Below are 20,241 nucleotides of genomic sequence, written 5' to 3'. Positions count from 1 at the left end.
CTCCGCACACTGAAGCGCCTCTACCAGAGCTGTGTTACTCACCCCAAACGAGAAACCGCCCGGGGCTGTACTGGCCTGGAGGCAGACAAAACGAGGCTGAATTTTTATTTCTAAGGTACAGACCTGGAAGTTCTTAAGTCCACACAAAAGGTGGCAAAACCACAAGGCATCTCTCCAACAGGAGTCTGTAATTCTGCTTTTCTTTCCGCCTCACAAAGGGCCACATCAAGTGTCCAAATGAAGGATGTGTAAGTGCAGGGAGGGAGAGAGAGAACAAGGCCCTTCTCCGCCTGCCTGCAGCCCAGAGCACCCTCACCTTTCCCCGTCCGCTGCCCATCCTGCCTCCCCCCCGGCTCATCACCCAGCCCCGGTGCCCGTCCGTCCGTCCGTCCTTCTGCTCCTCCCTGGCGCTGCCCCAGGGCTGCCTCGGCCACGGAGCGAGCAAACCGCGGGTGCTGCTCCCTCTCAGCTCATTTCCCGACCCACAATAAACTCCGTAATCCTCCCTTTGTGCCGGCAAAATGCAAATCTGCCCCCACTGCACGGCCCCGCTCCGTCACTTCTGCGGGCTAAAAATCACAGCTTGTTTGACACAAATGGCATCAGCCGGGCCCATTACAGCCCCCGGCCTGCGGGGCCCGGCTGTAAAGCCGTGTCAGGAGGAATATCTCTCCCTGTGTTATCAGCTGATTTAAATACTAATGAGCCAATAACCACGTTTGAGTAGAATAATGGGCATAATAATGGAAGCCATAAAAACCAGAAGTACCTGCAGTGCTCTCAGGAATGTTTCCAGGCTCCTTCCCACCCAGGTATTAACCCTGCTTGTCTCTCTCCCTGCCAGAAGAGGGGAATGGATGTCCAGCAGTGCTCAGAGCAGCTGCAAAAAGGTGTTCCAGGGCAGCACAGCTGGCAGGAGCCGTGGATGGGTTTGTTCTGTGCTGTGGCAGAAGGGAGAAATCTCCCAGGTGTGGGTCTCTCTCCGTTTGCAGGTTGACGGCATTTCCATGCTGGGGTTTGTGCCCTCACATGGAGGTCAGTGCAGACATTTGGAAGATGTTTTATAGAGCACAGAATCATGGAATCATTGAGGCTGGAAAAGCCCTCTGAGCTCATCGAATCCAACCATCCCCAGCACTGCCAGGGCCACCCCTGCCCATGTCCCCAACTGCCACATCCACAGGGCTCTAAAATCCTCCAGGGATGGGCACTCCACCCCTGCCAAGGCTGGACAGCCCTTTCCAGGAAGGAATATTCCCAATATCCGCCCTGAGCCTCCCCTGGCCCAGCCTGAGGCCGTTCCCTCTCCTCCTGTCCCTGTTCCCTGCCAGCAGAGCCCGACCCCCCCGGCTGCCCCCTCCTGTCAGGGACTTGTGCAGAGCCACAAGGTCCCCCCTGAGCCTCCTTTGCTCCAGCCTGAGCCCCTTTCCAGCTCCCTCAGGAATTCTCCAGCCCCTTCCCAGCCCCGTTCCCCTCCCTGGACAGCTCCAGCCCCTCAGGGTCTCTCCAGAGCTGCCCCCAGCACTGGAGGTGCCCCAGCAGTGCCAGCACAGGGACGGGCACTGCCCTGGCCCTGCTGCCACCCCAGAGATGGCACAGCCCAGGGGCCACTGACTGGCACTGACTGGCACTGGCTGCCACTGGCTGCTGTGTTGGAGGAGGATGAAGGGTTGGATAAGGCTGGGTGGTTGGGAGTCCCCACATCCTGTGCCCCATATGATGCCATGGGCCAAATCCCTGATTTCCATGTACTGGCAGACACCTGGACGCTGCCCCAAATCTCTGCCAGCAGCCCTTGGAGGATTCCATTATGCAGAAGAGCTCAAGGGCCTAAAATGTGTGGAGTTTGGTGAATAAAGTCTGCTCCAGAGCGCAGAGGAGGATGTCCATGTTCACAGACCTCTGGATCAGTCCACGGCACAACATCAGCTCTCAGTGCTGCTGTTTATGGCCACTTCTCTGCCTTCAGGCTGCCACAGCTTTATCTACTCTTGTTGTTGCTATTATTATTATCATCATCGTTATTATTGCTATTTTAATTTTCCTTCTCAGATTTATGAATCTCAGCTGTGAGCAGGGGCTGGAAATGGGAAAATCCACTCCTGGGTTACATCAGAGAGCCAGCACAGCAATAGAATGTGAGATGAGGAGCAGCAATAAAATGGATTATTAAAAAAATAATATTCCTATCCCTGAGTTCCTTGGTCAATTAGTAAGACCACAAGTTATTAAAAAAGGAATAAGAGAATTAAAAAGTGAAATCAAGTGAGGGATAGGAATTAATTGGAGTGGAATACAACAGTGGTAAATAAATGAGGCATTAGGGAAAGATGATCAGGGAGTGGGAAGTGACACATTTGCTTCTTCCACCTGGCCAGGGTGTCACAGGGACGTGGGACACTCAGGGACACTCAGGAGCACGGAAGTGACCCTCTAGAGGAGCTGCCACCCTGGAGCTCAGGGCAGCTGTACATATATATAAATATATTAAAAAAAAAAAATATATAAATATATATAAATATCTGCCCCATCCCTGCATAAATCTCTGAGTCTCTCTACTGTTCTTTCCTTGGGGTGATGATAAATTAATTGGAGTTTCTGAGGAGCCTGGGACTCATCTTTCACCTCCAGAAGAGCCCCCAAACGTTCCCCAAGGTCTGTCTGTGTCAGAGCAGGTGCTGAGAAGGGAAGAGGGGGGGACAGATTTCCCCCAGGTTTCCCAGCAGAAAAGCGACAAAGGGAGCCTGGAACAGGGCCCAGGATTAGATCTGCTGCATTTATTCCTGGCTCTGCAGCGCAGGAGCTGTTCAAGCTTTTCCTTGGTCTGAGGAAAGCTGGATCCTGGCTAAGCCCAGCCTGGGGTGGGGAGGGGACCCTCCATGCTCACTGAGGGGACGCTGCCTGGGTCCTGCAGGGCTCAGGACCAGGGCAGGGCACGTGTGGGTTTAGGGGCTGAACCACGTTTGGGGGGTTTGTTTTAATATCCCAGTTGTGAGGTCTGCCCAGTTTGCTCCCCGTGAGCCCACAGCCTCCTGCTGGAGCCACCAAAGCCCCGTGGCTCTGTGTGTGCAGCAGGGTTCTGAACTGACCCTGGGCAGCCCCTGGCCCCAGAGATGCTGCCAGAGATGGAACCGGCTGCAGGTGCCTGACGGGGCCAGGGAAGGGCTCCAGCTTCCCGTCAGTCACTCCCACTCCACGTTTGGTACCAAAAGCTGGAGGAACAGATGACTCTGACAGGAGCTGTCACATTCCCTGGGGGAAAGGTCAGGCCCAGCTGTCACATTCCCTGGTGCAGCAGAGCCAGGCTGGGCGAGGGGACACGGCAGAGCTTTGGAGAGGAGTGGAAGGCAGGGAATGTGGGACGTGGGAGAAGCCAAGGATTCCTGTCAGAGCCTGTGCACAGCAGGGACTGAGCGTGGCTCAGCTGAGACCCACCACGCCATGGAGGGATGGGTTCTGCCCCAAGCACCTGGGGAGGCTGGAGTGCAGCTGTGCTGCTGAGCCCAGCGATGGGAGCCTGCAGCTCTGGCACAGAATGAACCCGAGACGCTGCACAGGAGCCTTGGCATGAGCAACTTACACTCACAGAGGGATTTAGCTTTGAAAAGGCCTCTAAAATCCTCTTGTGAGTGTTGGTGAGGTGGCTCCAGCGAGGCTGAGAGGAGTCCCCATGCCAGGATGGGCTTCCTGCGCTCCCAGCCAGCCCCACCCAAGAAGGGCAGGCAGGACAAACAAGCCTCAAACCCCAAATGAACATCTCGAGGGGTGTTACTGAGTCCAGCCCAGGTCTGAGAGGGGCTTTTGGACACAGCCTTGCAGAGGGCAGGGGAAGCAGCAAGGCTCAGTGAGCTTGTGAGTGACTTGACAAATGTTGCCTCCCCGAAGTGATGCTGTTGTCGCTTGCAGAGCTGGGTTCAGAGTTCCCAGCCTGGCAGAAGTTCCCCTGGCTCTGCACAGGCACGGCACCATGCTGATGCCCTGCCCTGGAGGCCCTGCCTGCAGCAGGAGGTGCCTGTGTGGCCAGGCATGGTTTCCAGCTGCACAAACTTTGTAACCAAAGGGTCTCAGCCTGAGCCCCGAGGCAGCTGGAAGGGTCCTGAGCTGGGGCAGCCGGGCAGTTCTGGTGTCTCTGGGATCCAGCAATTCCTGGCAGGCACAAGGGCTTCAGGATCCTTCACACACAACCCTCCTGTGCGGAAATCCTGGGGCAAACCTTTCAGCAGGACCTGCTGGGACAGGACAAGGGGGGTGGTTTTACACTCATAGATCCGTTTAGATACAAGGAAGAGATTTTTTACAGTGAGGATGGTGAAACACTGGCCCAGAGAAGCTGTGGCTGCCCCATTCAACGTGAGGTTGGATGTGGCTCAGAGCAACCTGGTCTGGGTGAAAATGTTGCTGCTCATTGCAGAGACTTGGTCTGGATGACCTTTAAAAGTCCCTTCCAACCCAAGTCCTTCCATGATTCCCTGATATCTGCATAAAGCAGCAGTGAAATAACTGATTTTTTGGCCCAAACAAGAAGCCAGGCGTAGGAAATCTTCTTTGCCCCGGCAGCTGCTGCTGTGCCCATGTCTAGACGAGGAGAAGATCATTGTGATCGCACAGATAACGTCCTGCCTCGCCAAGGAGCCCTGCTGAGGGCAATTGCGGGAGCAGAGAGTGGCTCGGGCCCACGGATTGTGCTTATCACACAATAACACGCTGTGAGACTCTAATTCACCATGGGAAGTTTCTCTTTAAGCTGGTTTAGGGAAAGAACTGATAAGTTGATAGAGGAGCCCAGCTTGCTTACGGTGACCTTTAGAGAGGATGTGACAGGGTGTCGCTGTCAGAGCTGTGTGGGCTGGGTGGGAGCCACAGGCGTTCCAGGGCTATCAAAGTCAAAGCTCAGTGCTGAGGGCCTGGAGGGAGCTGCTGGGGGAACAAAGCCTCAGCACATCCCCCCTTGGCACCCATCAGGCTGAACCTGGACAGGACAGTCCCAGGACTGGAGACTGCACCATCAGTTGGGGGGTTTGACCTCTGCAGTGTCCTGCTTGCAGGGATGGCACGGACACTGGAGAAAGAACAGGGGTGCCAGAGACAGAGCTGTGTCCTCTGGGGTGCAGAGTTATTGCCACATGCAGAGCTGTCACCGAAACTGCAGGAAAAACAAAAATTCTCCAATGTTTTTTAGTGTTAGAAAATCAAGGCATTGCTTTATTCTGGCCAGGATGTGCAACTGAAATCATTTCATCCACACATTGCCCAGGTTGAGCTGAGAAAATCATTCTGTCACACAACGCTCTTTACCAGATTTTTCATGTTTATACAGACAAAACCCAGAGAAATTCAGTGGTGCAATGTTCCTTGGTCCCAAGTTACACACTCCATAGTATTTGGTTTCTATCGGTTATTGATCCCTTCGCCTTCGATGCTAATTAGGTCCTCACTCTTCGTTCTCTCATTGATCTTTGGGGCCAGGACCATATCCCAGCTGTCCCCTGGGAACCCCGGGAAATCCCATGGGATGCTCATGTTGAAGGTCACCCGTGAGCTGGTGCAGTTGGGTGCCATGTCCTGGGCAGTTCTGGTCTCCTCGTGGTGTGGAGCCCACGGAGTCCCACGCTCGGTGGGAGCAGAGCCCAGCCCGGGGTGGAGCAGAACCTCCCACAGACACCCAGAGCCCCCAGCCCCGAGGGGCTGCAGGAGGAGGCTGGGCAGGGACAGGGACAGGGATATGGGACAGAGAGAGGGATACGGGACAGGGACAGGGATATGGGACAGGGACAGGGATATGGGACAGGGACAGAGACAGGGACAGAGACAGGGACAGAGAGAGGGATACGGGACAGGGACAGGGATATGGGACAGGGACAGACACAGGGACAGACACAGGGACAGGGATATGGGACAGGGACAGACGCAGGGACAGGAACAGGGACAGGGTCAGGGACAGGGACAGAGACAGGGACAGGAACAGGGACAGGGTCAGGGACGGGGACAGGCACGGGGATACAGGACAGGGACAGGGACAAGGAGCCCCCAGGTGGAAACAGGTCTCACCAGGAGAGCATTTTCAGTACTAACAGAGTGCAGAGGGAAAAGAGTCCGGAGGAAGAGCAGCAGCCCAAACCTGCCCAGCCCAGCCCAGCCCAGCTCTGCCAGGTCACCAGGGCCTCATGGGGACATCATCCCCATCCATCCCAGCTCTGCCAGGTCACCAGGGCCTCATGGGGACATCATCCCCGAACAGCCCAGCTCTGCCAGGTCACCAGGGCCTCATGGGGACATCATCCCCATCCATCCCAGCTCTGCCAGGTCACCAGGGCCTCATGGGGACATCATCCCCGAACAGCCCAGCTCTGCCAGGTCACCAGGGCCTCATGGGGACATCATCCCCATCCATCCCAGCTCTGCCAGGTCACCAGGGCCTCATGGGGACATCATCCCCGAACAGCCCAGCTCTGCCAGGTCACCAGGGCCTCATGGGGACATCATCCCCATCCATCCCAGCTCTGCCAGGTCACCAGGGCCTCATGGGGACATCATCTCCAGGCCTTTGGGGCTACAAAGCTGGGCTGAAGTGCTGCTGGCTCCTGGTTCCTGCACCTTGACTGCAGGTGAGAGACTTTTTCACCAACAGCTGACTCGAGTCAGGGGTTTTCACTGCAGAATTTCACTATTTCTGCTTGCTAATGAAGATATATTTGTATGAAAAATAAAAAATCCAGCCTACCCTAGAGACCCCCGTCATTTTAAATCCAGGATGGAAAACACGCAGTGGGGGACAAACCCTTGCGAGCAGAGAGGGAGATGAGATGCACTAATAAGATCTTTTCCCATCTCTAATTTCTCTGAATCGAACTGCTCATGCAGAAAGCAGCACTGGGAGATTTGGAAAGCCATTTGTGTGGGTAATTGACATTATTTTCTCTGCTAGGCACTACGCCCAACTTCCAGTGTTAATATAAACATTTTTTTTTAAATGATAGCTTGTGCTTTTTTGTGGGCATAAAGCAGCATTTGTATTTACAGCCAAAATGCATAATAAATAAATGAATACATTTGGTAGAATATTTTATCTTACTGGATGAAAAGGAATGAAATCTATTCAGCTGACCAGAAATGCTTGTTCATTCTGGCTGGGCTTAGCAAAACATTTTGGTTGAAAGCACACAGCGAAGATGGGAAATTTTTTTTGAGGGATGTAAAATGGATTTTGATTTCTAATTTCAGCATAAAATCCTTCCTTTTTGGAGGTTTGAAGTGATATTTCAAATTTGACCTCTATTACCCTGTATTTTTAGAAAAAGCTGAAACAACGAAGGGTTTATTACAGGTTTGGTTCAACTCACAATCAAGTGCATTATTTTGGGTTTTTTCCTTTTTTTTTGTGGGAGAATGGTTTTTAAAAGCTGGAACTACACCCCCACATTTTTTCTGCCATGTCTGCCGTGGGGAACTGCAGTTGCAGTGACATTGTGGGACAGAAATGGCTCTGCATTTGTTCCCCCCTTCTCCGGACTCCCAGCGCTGCCTGTCCTTCCCCGCCCCTTGGCCCACCCCGGGTTCTCCAGCTGAGCTCTGGGGGCTCTGTGCTCCAGACCAGGTCTGTGAGATGATTTTACACTTCCTTTTCAAAGGTCTCGGGCAAGAGAAGGGAGAGAAGAGGTTGTTTAAACCAGCCCTTGCCTGTCCTCAGTCTGGCAGAGGTTCTGTGCCCCTTCTCTGCAGCTTCCCCAGTGGTTGGCGGGGCTGGTCCTTGCAGGGATGCTGCGGGAGGGAATTCCTGCCTCTCCCCTCTCCTGCTGCTTCCTGCCACTCCTGCCTCACTCCTGCCCCTGCCCTCTCCAAGGTGATGTCCTGAGCCCCAACTTTCCTTGGCAGTGAGGCCCCTTCCTAAACATTTCTGTGGGATGATGCAGAGCAGGATGGAGAACCTGGCTCAGGAAAACAAGGGAATAATCCAGCTCTGCTGGAATGGAAAGGCAAGTGGTACCTTTCCTTCCCCGGTGCCCTGGTGCTGCCAAACATGAGACCCACCCCATCCCATGGCCAGGCTGGACACTGAGGCCTGCTCCACTGAGGAGCACCCTGGGATAGTGAAGGTGAACCTGTCCAGGGCAGGGAATGGGATGGCCTTTAATGACCCTTCCAACCCAAACCATTCCATGGCTCTACGATCCTAAGTGAAACCCAGATGGAAGCCATATTTAAGTAACGCCACTATGATTTCCACTCTCTGGCTTGGACTTCCAACTTGGCCTGTCCAAGGGGGAGAACAAACTCTGGAAAGCAGAAGGAAGCCCATGTAATGCAGAAAAGATGAGATAAATCAGCTCTGGAGTTAAAATGTGCGATCTCCTCCTCTCACTTCAAATTCCCCTCTTGGTGCAAGCCAAGTATCCTGTTCCCGGATTCATGGAATTCTGTCTCCAGTAGAAGATGCCACAATTAATGACTGTTTTCCATCTGGTCAATCTCAAACTGAAGAGTTGGGACCAAGGGCCATGGGAAGGCAAAGCAAGGACAGCCCACGGCAGGCAGGAGCTCTCCTGGCACGTGGGGAACCGGCGATCCCGGGAGGCTGGAGCCGGGCAGCTGCTCAGTGTTTCTGGAAGGGAGCAGCCAAGTTTCAACCTTGGGAGAGGAAGAGCAGGGCCTGTGACTTGAGCAAACCGGGTGGAACTGACTGCAATGAGACCTGAGGGCTTTTCCCAACCGTGATGGTGGCCAGCTGTGGGTATGGAAGAGGCAGCCCTGGCAGATCCGTGCTGGGAGCCAGGACAAGTTTCCCAGTCAGAAATGGAGCGTGTCCAGCATCGGGAAGGCCTCCCAGCAGGTCACACACCTGGCCAGGATGTCACACAGTTCCTGTAGCCCTGCCATGCTGCAGAAGCACCGAATGCTCCCTGTGGATTGGCCAAACCCAGAGATGTGGAAGCCTGGAGCAAAAGCATCTGTCCCCCTACAGCCAGAGAGAGCTGCTCCATAAATCCCTCTGCTCCATGACCGGACCCCCTGGATCAGAGGAAGGAGCGGGTGCCAGGCTCCTGCCTGCCCTGGTGCCAGCTCCAACCACCTCCTCCTGGCATTCCTAGGGCTGGCTTTGCAGGGATATTTCCATCCCAGCAGCTGCAGTGTGGGGACTGCCACGGACAGCAAAAAGCACTTTGGAAAAGGCAAAGCATAGATCAGCCTCCTCAGTTAGGAAACATCGGGGGTTTTAGGGATTCAAATCTTTCAAGCCAAAGCAAAGGACCTATTTCTAAGGTAACCCCATGGGTAATTTCCAAGCCACCAACTGAGTCTGAGCCCTGGGAAAAGCCCTGGTGCCAAACCAGTGCTCAAATGCTTCTCTTTGCCATTTCTGCAGCCAAAGAAGGAGCCAAAGCCCTGGCCCCTCTGTGTGCCCAGGCTCCTGTAACCTTTGGGACTGGTCAGTTTGGCAGGGTCAGACACTGCACCTGGGATTAAGCAGCATCAAGGGCAGGTACAAAAGCCTTGAGTCAAGTCCCTGGTCCCAGAGAAGGGACAGAAATGACACAGTCATGAACATCCTCCCTCAGTGGCAAAGCATGAGTGGAGGGTGACGAACAAATAGAAATCAGCTGGCAAGAAAAAAAGGGAAAAAAACCCAACTGTCACAAGGTGAAACTCAACCTCCCCCCGTGGAATGCAGAGGTGAATACATTAAAGGCAAAATAAACCTCACTGTGCATCCAAAGGGAGGCTGTGAGTCCATGGCCCCATCCTGGTACCAGGAATGGATGAAATAATGTTTATTTTCCTGTGAAGGTTGCAGGTAAAGTCTGGATTTCATTACACCCCTGCCCTCAGAACCAAGTCAGGAGATGGGATTTGGAGAGGAGCTAACGTAGGTTGGAACATCAGCAGTGTCCAGCCCGCGGGATGCAGAGCGTGCTCACCCAGAGAGCCCTCCCAGCGAAGGCCGGTGGCTCAGGAAGGCTTTGGAAGCGCAGAGCCCTTGGGGCAGTCGGTGCTGTGTGAGCAGAGCTGGCCAGGCCAGGGCACAGGGGACACCTCCCTCCAGGCCTGGCTTTGCAGCACCACTTATTTCAGACAAAATCCCTTGGGAATTGCAACCTGCCATGGGCACATCGTTTCTGCACCTCTGGGCAGGAATCCAAGAAGCTGACATGTGTGAGCACTGCTTAACTGTTCTTATTCCTACTATCCAAATATGTTGGAGATTTCATTTGAAATTAAAAAAATCCAACCCCACAAACCACAAAAAAAACCCACCTGTGGTGAGATTCCCATTGGCCAAGATTTGATTCAAACCACAAGGAGACCACAGCCTTTCTGGGGACCTTCCATGGAATCGGGAAAGAAGAGACTGTTCTCTTCAGTGAAGCCAGGGCAAGAGTTTAATTGATCTGTTGTGAAATCTGGGAAGAGCCAAGATCTGAACTGAGGCCTTTTAAATCAGCCCCATGGCACGGTCCCAGCTGTGACAGCACTTCTTGGGTATTGCCTGAGGGGTGGAACTGTGCCAGTGTCCATCAGGCACTGAAACCACAGCTCCTTGGAGGAGAAGGGGATTTTCAGCCTCCCATCAGATCATTGTTCGTGCTGCCATTCCCTTGCAGTAAAATAGAGATAATACAGCGAAGAAACAATGCCACCCAACTTGTTATCAGTCCTTCCTTGCTTATTCCTCCCACCAAACATTTCCTATCAGCATTCACCAGCTAATCTTCTCCTTTTGTCACTGACACAAAAACACTTGCTCATTTTGTGTCATCTCCAAATGCTGCAACAATAGAAGAATGCAGCCATTAATTACGGAAATTACCGTTACAAGAGAAAATTATAGTCATTAAAACCGAGGTGAAACTCATTTGTACTTTCCTCAACTTCTCCTTTTTTGTGAAGTTACCAACTTAATGCCTCCAGCAAAGACCCCAGAACGCAGCAAACTGAAGTTTGGGAAATGTGAGTGGTGCTGTCACTGCAGGAGCTTCTCTGCTTCCCTGAGGCAAAGGCTCCTGTTCTTTCTCTGTGCTGTGCTCTCATCACAGAACCATGGAGTGCGCTGGGTTGGAAGGGACCTTAAAGCCCATCCAGTGCCACCCCTGCCAGGGCAGGGACACCTCCCACTATCCCAGGCTGCTCCAAGCCCCAGTGTCCAACCTGGCCTTGGACACTGCCAGGGATCCAGGGATCCACAGCTGCTCTGACTGTGGGACCAGATGGTCTTGAAGGTCCCTTGCAACCCAAACCATTCTGGGATTCTATGATTCCACGTTTCTGCTAATACTGGAAGGAATATAAAAGCTCCTGCTCTGTGGCAGATCCAATGGGTACAAATTCTCACGCTGAAGATTGCCAGGAGCGTTGGGAAGAAGGCGATTTTTCCAAGCCCTGGAGCCATGGAGGTGCTGGAATAAGCAGTGTCTGAGGCTGCTCGGGGTCACATCCTCCCGAAGGGGCAGTGGCCGGACACAGAGCTCAAGGGGGATTCTCGAGAAGCTAAAATCCACCCTGGGGGATCTCCTGACCCTTAGCAGGGGTCCTTGCCCTTTCTCGCGGGAACAGGATATCCCCAAGGACAGTTGCAGCCAATCCCTCGGAGCCCTTTGGTCCATGACAGGGACCCAGATGGGACCTTAACCCGCCCCAGCCTGGGACCAGCACCGGGAACCAGCGCTGACCTGGGAAACGCGGTTACCGTCAGCTGCCCCTGCTGATAGCAGTGCTGATAGCAGGAGTCCAGAGGAATCGGGTACCATCAGCTGGTATCAGTGCTGATAGCAGGAGTCCAGAGGAATCTGGTACCATCGGCTGCCCCTGCTGATAGCAGTGCTGATAGCAGGAGTCCAGAGGAATCGGGTACCATTGGCTGCCCCTGCTGATAGCAGTGCTGATAGCAGGAGTCCAGAGGATACTGATCCGTTGATCTGATGCTGGGTGACGGATCCCTGGCCTAGATGCACATCCAAACATTATGCACATGCATACAAATTGAATTTGCCATTTTCTGCACACTTCAGCCACAGGCAAAGCTCGGGAAAAAGAAGAGCATGAGCAGCTTATGTGATCAAGATAAAGGTTAAACACCCAATTATCGTGTTTGGTTCCAAGGTTATGGGCCAGCACAACAAATGGCTTGGTTAATATCTGCCTGAAACTCCACCGCACTCTGAGGCACAGAGCTGAACACTGTTGATCAGCAGGAATGTTCAGGTTGTGTTTCAGCAAACATCCCTCCACAGGTCTTTCTCTACAGTTGGCTTTAGCTCTTAGTTTTCACTCTTATTTAGTCACTGCAAAATAAAAGGTTTGATTTTATGATTCTCCGCACGGCTTTATGGCCAGTGACAGCCCCCTCAATCTCTGAATGCAGGTGATTTCTCTGTGCCATTGTCCTGCTCTCAGCTATTTCCCTGCCTTTTGACGAGCAAAGATCTCAAATTCCAGGGCTTCTCCCCTTTCTGTTTTTGGACAACGCTGCATGAACACAACTCCAGCACATCCCACAGTTTGGTGTCTTGCAGTGGCTGGGCAGTTTGGGACCTTCCCCCTCCGAGGGACTGGCAAATACTGTCCTAACAGGGGAATTGCCCTCACAATGAGTCTCAATGTCATTTTGTCCCAGTTTCACCTCCCTTGTGCTTTATTCATTATGTAAACCCCTTCTCTTTTTCCCCCTGACTTTCTTTCAACAACCTGTAATCAAATGTTTCTCTAAAAGAAGTGCCCAAGGTTTGTTTGGGTTTTTTTCCCCATCACCGGGATGAGCATGTGGTTGGAGAGTTCACAGGCTCCTTTTAAACAGACGGCTAATTACTCAGGAGCAGCCACCAAAGTTAACTATAAATATGTAAATTGCAGAAGAATAAAATACTCGTTAAACATTAGGCATTTACTATGGAAATTAAGTGTCATTAGATGCACAAAAGGCTTTCCCAGCGTTTGTTCTTGCGGCTTTCCCTTCAAGCCTTCATTAGTGCAGTGATCCTAACAAACACAGAGAGGGCCCCCCATCCAAACGAGAGCAGAGCCATCCTGAATGGGTGCCCAGAGCTCAAACCCAAACATTTTTAAAATCAGTTTTGAGCTTTGGAGATATTCCATAGCTTCCCCTCTCTTCTCCAGTTTGCATTTCCCCTTTGCTCCATCATCTGATCCAACAGGAGGAGCAAAGGCTGGAACACCACAGCACCAGGAAAGCTGCTCACATCATCTTCTGGCTGAGTTGGACGCAGAGGTTGCAGAAGCAGGAAGTATTCTTGGCAAAGTATGTAGGAAAACCTTATTTCAGGGCTTTAGAGCAGACAAAGTTGAGGGCAGAGCAAAAGTCTTTGAGAAAGGGTGGGAAATCCACCTCTGGGAGCTGGAGAGCAGAGCATTTGTCCCTGAAATGAGATGGGTATGGATTATCCTACACTCATTTTCCATCAGTTTGTGAAACCCCTCATCATCTTCAGTCCTTTCCAGGCCACCCTCTCTCATCTATGTGGTGACAGGAGCCAGAGAATGGCTTCCCACTGGAAAAGGGGAGCTTGGAGTGGGATATTGGGGAGGAATTCCTGGCTGGGAGGGTGGGCAGGCCCTGGTACAGGGTGCCCAGAGCAGCTGTGGCTGCCCCTGGATCCCTGGCAGTGGGATCCCAGGCCAGGCTGGACACTGGGGCTTGGATCCACCTGGGACAGTGGGAGGTGTCCCTGCCCATGGCAGGGGTGGCACTGGATGGGCTTTGAGGTCCCTTCCAACCCAAATCATTCCATGATTCCATGATCTTCATTTAACATCTTCTGTTCAGCTCACTCCATCTATAATAAGCCATGAGTGAAAATGCAAATTATTCCCTTCCTCAACAGCCTCCCTGGAATTTAAAGGTACTGACATGGAAATCCTCGATTGGAAGTGCCCCAGAAACCTGGAACAAGTTCCTGGAGGATTTCCTTAGGGATGCCTTGGTGTGCTCCTATAAATCCCTTCAGAGCCAGTATGCTCGTGAGGATTGAAGTGCAGGAAATGTACTGAAACTCATCTTCAGCCAACCAGGTAAGAACAGGAGACCTCTGTGGATGGTGGTGGGGCTTGGCAGAGGGGACTGTCCCTTACTCACACTTTGGCACACCTGCAGTGGGATTGGGAGGATGAAGTTTTCCCTCTGCACCCTCCCTGCAGAGCAGTCAGTCCCAGTCCACACCAACTCCAGCACCGCAGTCCTGCTCTCAGCCAAAAATATCATGGAACGGTGGAAATATTTATTTTTCTGTAGTTTTTTCCCCATAACCTAGGATTGATATGTCAAAATGAAATTAAAATAAACCAGAGAAAATCACAAACTTGGAAAAGCTGTGGGGAGAGCAGAGCGATTTTTGTCCTTTCTGTAACACCCACCCACACAGAGCCAGCCTGCTGACAGCAGCAAATGACGATCAAAAGTAATCGAGATTTTGTCACGGAACTTTCTAGATTGTCCACTAGGAGCCATACAAATGGAGCTGTGAATTCTGCCCTGGCCGTGCCCAAGCAGCCAATTCCAGCAATGCCCTGGACATTTCCATCCCCCAGTGACCAGCAAAGGCGCCGGGGCAGGAAGTGCGGGGCTGTGGCCCCACATGGAGCAGCCCAGACCGATGTGTTGGCTACTGCCCAGCACAGTCCTGCTGGGAGGAGGAGGAGGAGGAAAAGTCTCTTCATCTCCCTGACAGCCATGACACAGGATTTTAAAACACTTTAAGGGATTTTTGAGACACTTCATGAGCTAAAATCCGTTCAGAGGTTGTGGTGCAAACACTGTGCCCACAATGTACATCTCTGCATTTGCCATACAAATACACTCAATTTAATATATTTCTTCCGTCAAGTTGCTCGTCTATATTGCTTCACTCTTTGTTTTGCAGCAGTACCAGGCTAGTCTGGAGAATCATCATGGCATTATAGGATTGTTTGGAATGGAAGGGACCTTAAAGCCCACCCAGTGCCACCCCTGCTGTGGGCAGGGACAGCTCCCACTGTCCCAGGTAACCCCAGAGATGCTCAGCTCGCTGCTCCCTGCACAAGGGAACCCTTTCCAGAGAAAAGGGTCACTGCTGGGGGATGTCCTTCACCATCCCATTCCTCCCTCCTTCTCCAGTAGGTCTCTGGAGTCACAGAAATACAGAATAATTAAGGTTGAAAAAGCCCTCCAAGATCACAAAGTCCAACCATCCCCAGCACTGTCCAGGCCACCCCTGCCCCCTGTCCCCGAGTGCCACATCCACAGGGCTTTGAAACCCCTGCAGGGATGGGGACTCCACCCCTGCCCTGGGCAGCTGTGCTAGAGTTTTCTAGGAATAAAAGTTGCTCCATTATAATAAATGACACTGCATCTCGAATTTCTTTACAAGCCTGCTCTGATTCAGCCCTTGCTGGCTTTTTGGAGGCTGTTTGCACTTGGGGGATGTGCCCGAGGCAGCCCTGGGGCCCTTCCTGCTTGGGCCATGTCCCTGTGCTCTGTCCGTGTGTCCTGCTGGAAGCTGTGTGGAGGCCTTGAGAGGGAGCCTCGGGGTGCCAGGGGAATGGGAGCTCTTTGGTGGGAATGGGATCTCTCTGATGGGAATGGGATCTTTCTGGTGGGAATGGGATCGTTCTGGTGGGAATGGGAGCTCTCTGGTGGGAATGGGAGCTCTTTGGTGGGAATGGGATCTCTCTGATGGGAATGGGATCTCTTTGGTGGGAATGGGATCTCTTTGGTGGGAATGGGAGCTCTCTGATGGGAATGGGAGCTCTTTGGTGGGAATGGGATCTCTCTGATGGGAATGGGATCTCTCTGGTGGGAATGGGAGCTCTTTGGTGCGAATGGCATCTTTCTGGTGGGAATGGGAGCTCTTTGGTGCGAATGGGAGCTCTCTGATGGGAATGGGAGCTCTTTGGTGGGAATGGGATCTCTCTGATGGGAATGGGATCTTTCTGGTGGGAATGGGATCTCTCTGATGGGAATGGGAGCTCTTTGGTGGGAATGGGAGCTCTTTGGTGGGAATGGGATCTCTCTGATGGGAATGGGATCTCTCTGGTGCGAATGGGATCTCTTTGGTGGAGGTTGAAGAGCAGAACTGGGAGATGTCTGGAGTGGGAGCTGCAGTGAAACACCGAATTCCATCTCTCCAAAATCCATCAGCCCTGGGGATCAGTGTTCTCTGGCCCTTTGTCTCTCTAGCAATAAACAGAGACAAGTAACCATAAACTCCTGCCTTCCAGACACAGCCCGTCCTGCCCTGCAGGGCCGTCAGTCACAAACCATCACTGTCATCTCCTCTTTGAACCAGTGCTGGTGGCTTCAGGAGCAACTTCTATGTCTGATGCATCTCTCCAAAAATATGACATCTTGATGACCAGGGCTCGAAGCATAAACACTTTGTGACTGCACGCAGATGGCTGAAGACCTGGGTCTGTTTTATTTATGCTCCTTGGAAAGAAGTTATTCAATATTCTGTTGGAGATTTCAATGTTTATTCTGAGCAATTCCCAGGCAAAATTTAACAAGCAGTCAATAGAGGAACTTAATAAGGGGTGGGATGAAAAAACGTCTTTTTCTGTGTCTCTGGGCAGTAAATCACAAGTCTTGCAAGGGCCACAAATCTTGGCTTTTTGTGCCATTTAAGCTCAGCTCCCTCGCTGCCATGAAGGAGATTTAAAGGCTGCCAGTCAGCTCCTGTGAGACACAGCTGTGCTGATTTGCTTGTTCTTTAAAAACTGAAACAAGTTGGAGGGCTGGAAAGGGCTGCCACCGGCACAGCCTTGTGTCCTGGAAAGGGGGAATGTGCTCCCCCAAACGAGCTGAACGTCACCCAGGACCTGGGGCTGGACTGCAAAGAGTGAAAAGGTCCCCGGCCTCACATCTGCTCTCAGCCCGGCTTAACCAACTAAGGCACATCTTGCTGGGCAAATGTTGAGATATTGTTCAATTAATTTGGTTGATGATCAAGTATCTCCTTTAGGTAAAGATGTGACGTGCCTCATTCTTCACTAAATCATGCCCAATATCCACTCCCAACTATTGGATGATACAGTCTCAAGTTCAAAAGTGAAACGAGTCCAAAAGTCTGTCCAAAAGACCAAAAAAAACCAGATTCTTATTTGAAAAACTCATCAACCAAAGTCCTCCCATAAAAGAGTTTTGTGTACTCTTTTTATTTCCAAAAGTCCTAAACGTAAAGAGATTTTTCCTTTTGAAGCCTCATCAGCTGGAGTCCTCCCAAAACCAGCCTTGTGTTCCCTTTCCTCATTCCTGGGCACTTTCCAGGACTCCTTTTCACCTCCCTGACCCTGGAAGCAAAGGGAGGATTTAAAACTTTCTGCTTTACTCCTGGGAGACAGCTGCAAACCCAGGCAGCGCTGGCGGGCGGAGGAAAAGCTGCGCTGGCCCCTGTCAGGCCTGAAAAGCAAATGACCTGGATAAAGCTCTGCTCAGTCCTGGGAGTCTGGGATGTCTCTGCAGATTGGCAAAGCTCCGTTAACTTGTCAAACCGGGGCACAGCGAGTGGGGCCCTGGTCCAGCCCCAGTGTCAGCCTCGCTGATGTCAAAGGCTGTCCCTGCCACGCCGGGATGCTGCAGAACCTCCCGGATCCAAGGCTGCATCCCGGCCTTTGGAGAGGGAGCTGTGTTGGTGCTGTGGGCACAAAGAGCAGCTGTCTGTGGTGAGGCTGAGGCAGAACCAAGAGCTTTGCCAAGAAAAAAACCATTGCGTTTGTCTTGGATTTAACTGAAACAGCAGCTGCAGCTCAGGGATCTTTGATTTTTACCAGGTCCCAGGCAGGTATCAGGTCCCCCATCCCATCCCATCCCATCCCATCCCATCCCATCCCATCCCATCCCATCCCATCCCATCCCATCCCATCCCATCCCATCCCATCTCGAGGTTGTAAAGGGCTGCTGGGATGCCCCAGGGCAGGAAGGTCCCTGTCCCAGTGCCCCCTGGACACTCCTGCCTGCAGGGACGGGGCAGGGCTGTGCCCTTTGTGTCTCCCTGTGGGTGTCGGCTGCACGAAGCACTGCCCTGGCACAGAGCAGCCTCAGAGACCTGCTCAGGCTCAGTTTTCCCCCAGGCTTTTGTTGTACGAGTACACGGCTCAGAATTCACCACCACATAAATAAATGACCTCCAAACACCGAGCCCTGCTATTTTTTAAACCTGAGAAACCCCTGGGCGGGTGTTTAGGACGTGAGTTCATGGCTCTGAGGGAGAGTGATTTGTTTGCACACATGACAAGAGGCTTTATTAAAGGACAGAGGCCATTTGGTGGGGGTGCTTTATTTGGTGGCAGCGTTTCCCTCTGGTCCTCTTGGGTTCCCTTGCTCTCCATGCCATCCATGAGCCAGGCAAGCTGAGAGGGAGAGAAGGGCTTTTAAACCCTCTTGATCTACTCACCTGATGAGACCTGCAAGGTCTTCTGTGCATTGTGACATGCATGTCCCCAGACTGGAAAATTCCCCATTAATGGGAATTTCTTGCCTTTCCTGCCCCAAACCCCTGCTTCCTTAGTGCAGGGAGGAAACATCTGAACCTCCTCAGAAATGTGACTTTTAAACTCTCTGGGTCTCCAGAGATGGTGGAGAGGATGCACTTTTAAGACAAATTCAAGGCCAGGTTGGACAGGGCTTGGAGCAACCTGGGAAGGTGTCCCTGCCCATGGCAGGGGGTGGAACCAGATGGGCTTTAAGGTTCCTGCCACACCAAACCCTTCTGGGACACTATCATTCCTTATTGTTTACAAAATAAACTCCTCCCCTTTTCCTGATTTTATGGTTGGCCCCCTGAAGCGTAAGATGTCCCTTGTCACTGCAAATTCTTATTCCTGGAAATAGCGTGATCGACTCAGACTGTAAATTCCTCCCTGTGGTCCATCCTCTGGGTGCATGGGGGTGTGGGGATGGGAATAACTTCATCCAGAGAGCCTTTGGAAGGGCTGGTGCTGCCTGGCAAAGCACAAGCTCAGGAACACCATGTGCTGAACTTTCCTGATCCCACCCGGGTTCACGTGTCTTGTGTGCATCTGGCAACTGTCCTGCACCTCAGGGATGGCTGAGTGCTGCTCTGTGGGGTATGCCCAGCCTCTGCCCTGGAGGGAGGCCTGCTGAGATAAGGAGATTGCCCAGCTCCCAGCAGAACTCCCCTGGAAAGGCGGCCACTTTCAGTTAGGGTGAGAAGAAGACAAACCCAGAATCCTCTGGGAGACCCTGTGCAGATCCTTTGTAGCCCATTGGCCTTTACCCTCTGACACCCACCCCTGTATCCCTATAAAGCCAGCCCCCTGCCCCTGCGAGGGCAGAGAGATCCCGTCCCTGGCTCCCCTTGGTGGAGTGCGGACTAACAAAGCTGCCCCAAGCTGGACTAACAAAGTTGCCCTAAGATGGACTAACAAAGCTGCCCCGTGCGGAACAGCTACACGAGCCTCTCGTCTCTCTTCCCCTGGTCTGGCCTGGAGATTGCCCGCAGAGCTGAGCTGAAATCACAAGCTGACAATCACTAAGAGCTGACAGCCTCTCTGCACGGGCACTCCGGCTACGGCTGAGGGAAGACACCGGGCCCCAGGACGATGGTTCCTCACGGGACCGTCTCTTCAGACCGGTCACCTCTTCCTGGGCCTGAGCTACTGACCCCACACCAGCCGCCTCACTGCTCCTTTGCATCCCCCCAAAATCCATCAGCACTAATTAATAAATTGCACTGGTCAAGCCCCAGACACACGGTGAGAGGCTTGTGTACACTCTGCTCCTGATGCAACCTGCACCTCAGTCATTAGTCATAACTCAATTAATTAATGATCATTTGTCTGCCCACCTGTGTGTGTTCTGCTCTCTGGTGCTGCGTTCCCAGTTCTGGGCAAAAGCAGCTCCATCAATCCATGATGGGATCAGAGCCTGGAGTCCCTGGGAAGTGGGAATGCTGAACAAGCCCTGATTTACAGAGTCGCAGTGAAGGGTAAGTGGAGCAATAGCTCCTTTTCCACGAGCTGCCCTGGGGTTTGTGACCTGCCTGCGGTCACCACATGATCAGGACCTTTCCTCAACGCATCATTTCCCTTCCCCTGAATGTTGACGAGGGCTGGTTTCAATTATTTCTTCCCTTCACACTCTGTATTTCCAGCTGCCTCCGATGAGCAATTCATCTACTCTATCAAATGACTTACCAAGATAGATTTCACATACAAGGCAAATAGATTTTGCCTCCCCTCATGATTTCACAGCACGATTTTTTATAATTCTGCTTCCCGTGCCTTATTTGCAGCAAACCT

Source organism: Corvus hawaiiensis, chromosome 5, assembly GCF_020740725.1.
Source record: "Corvus hawaiiensis isolate bCorHaw1 chromosome 5, bCorHaw1.pri.cur, whole genome shotgun sequence".
Taxonomy (NCBI): Eukaryota; Metazoa; Chordata; class Aves; order Passeriformes; family Corvidae; genus Corvus; species Corvus hawaiiensis.
This window is presented reverse-complemented; position numbering follows the sequence as displayed.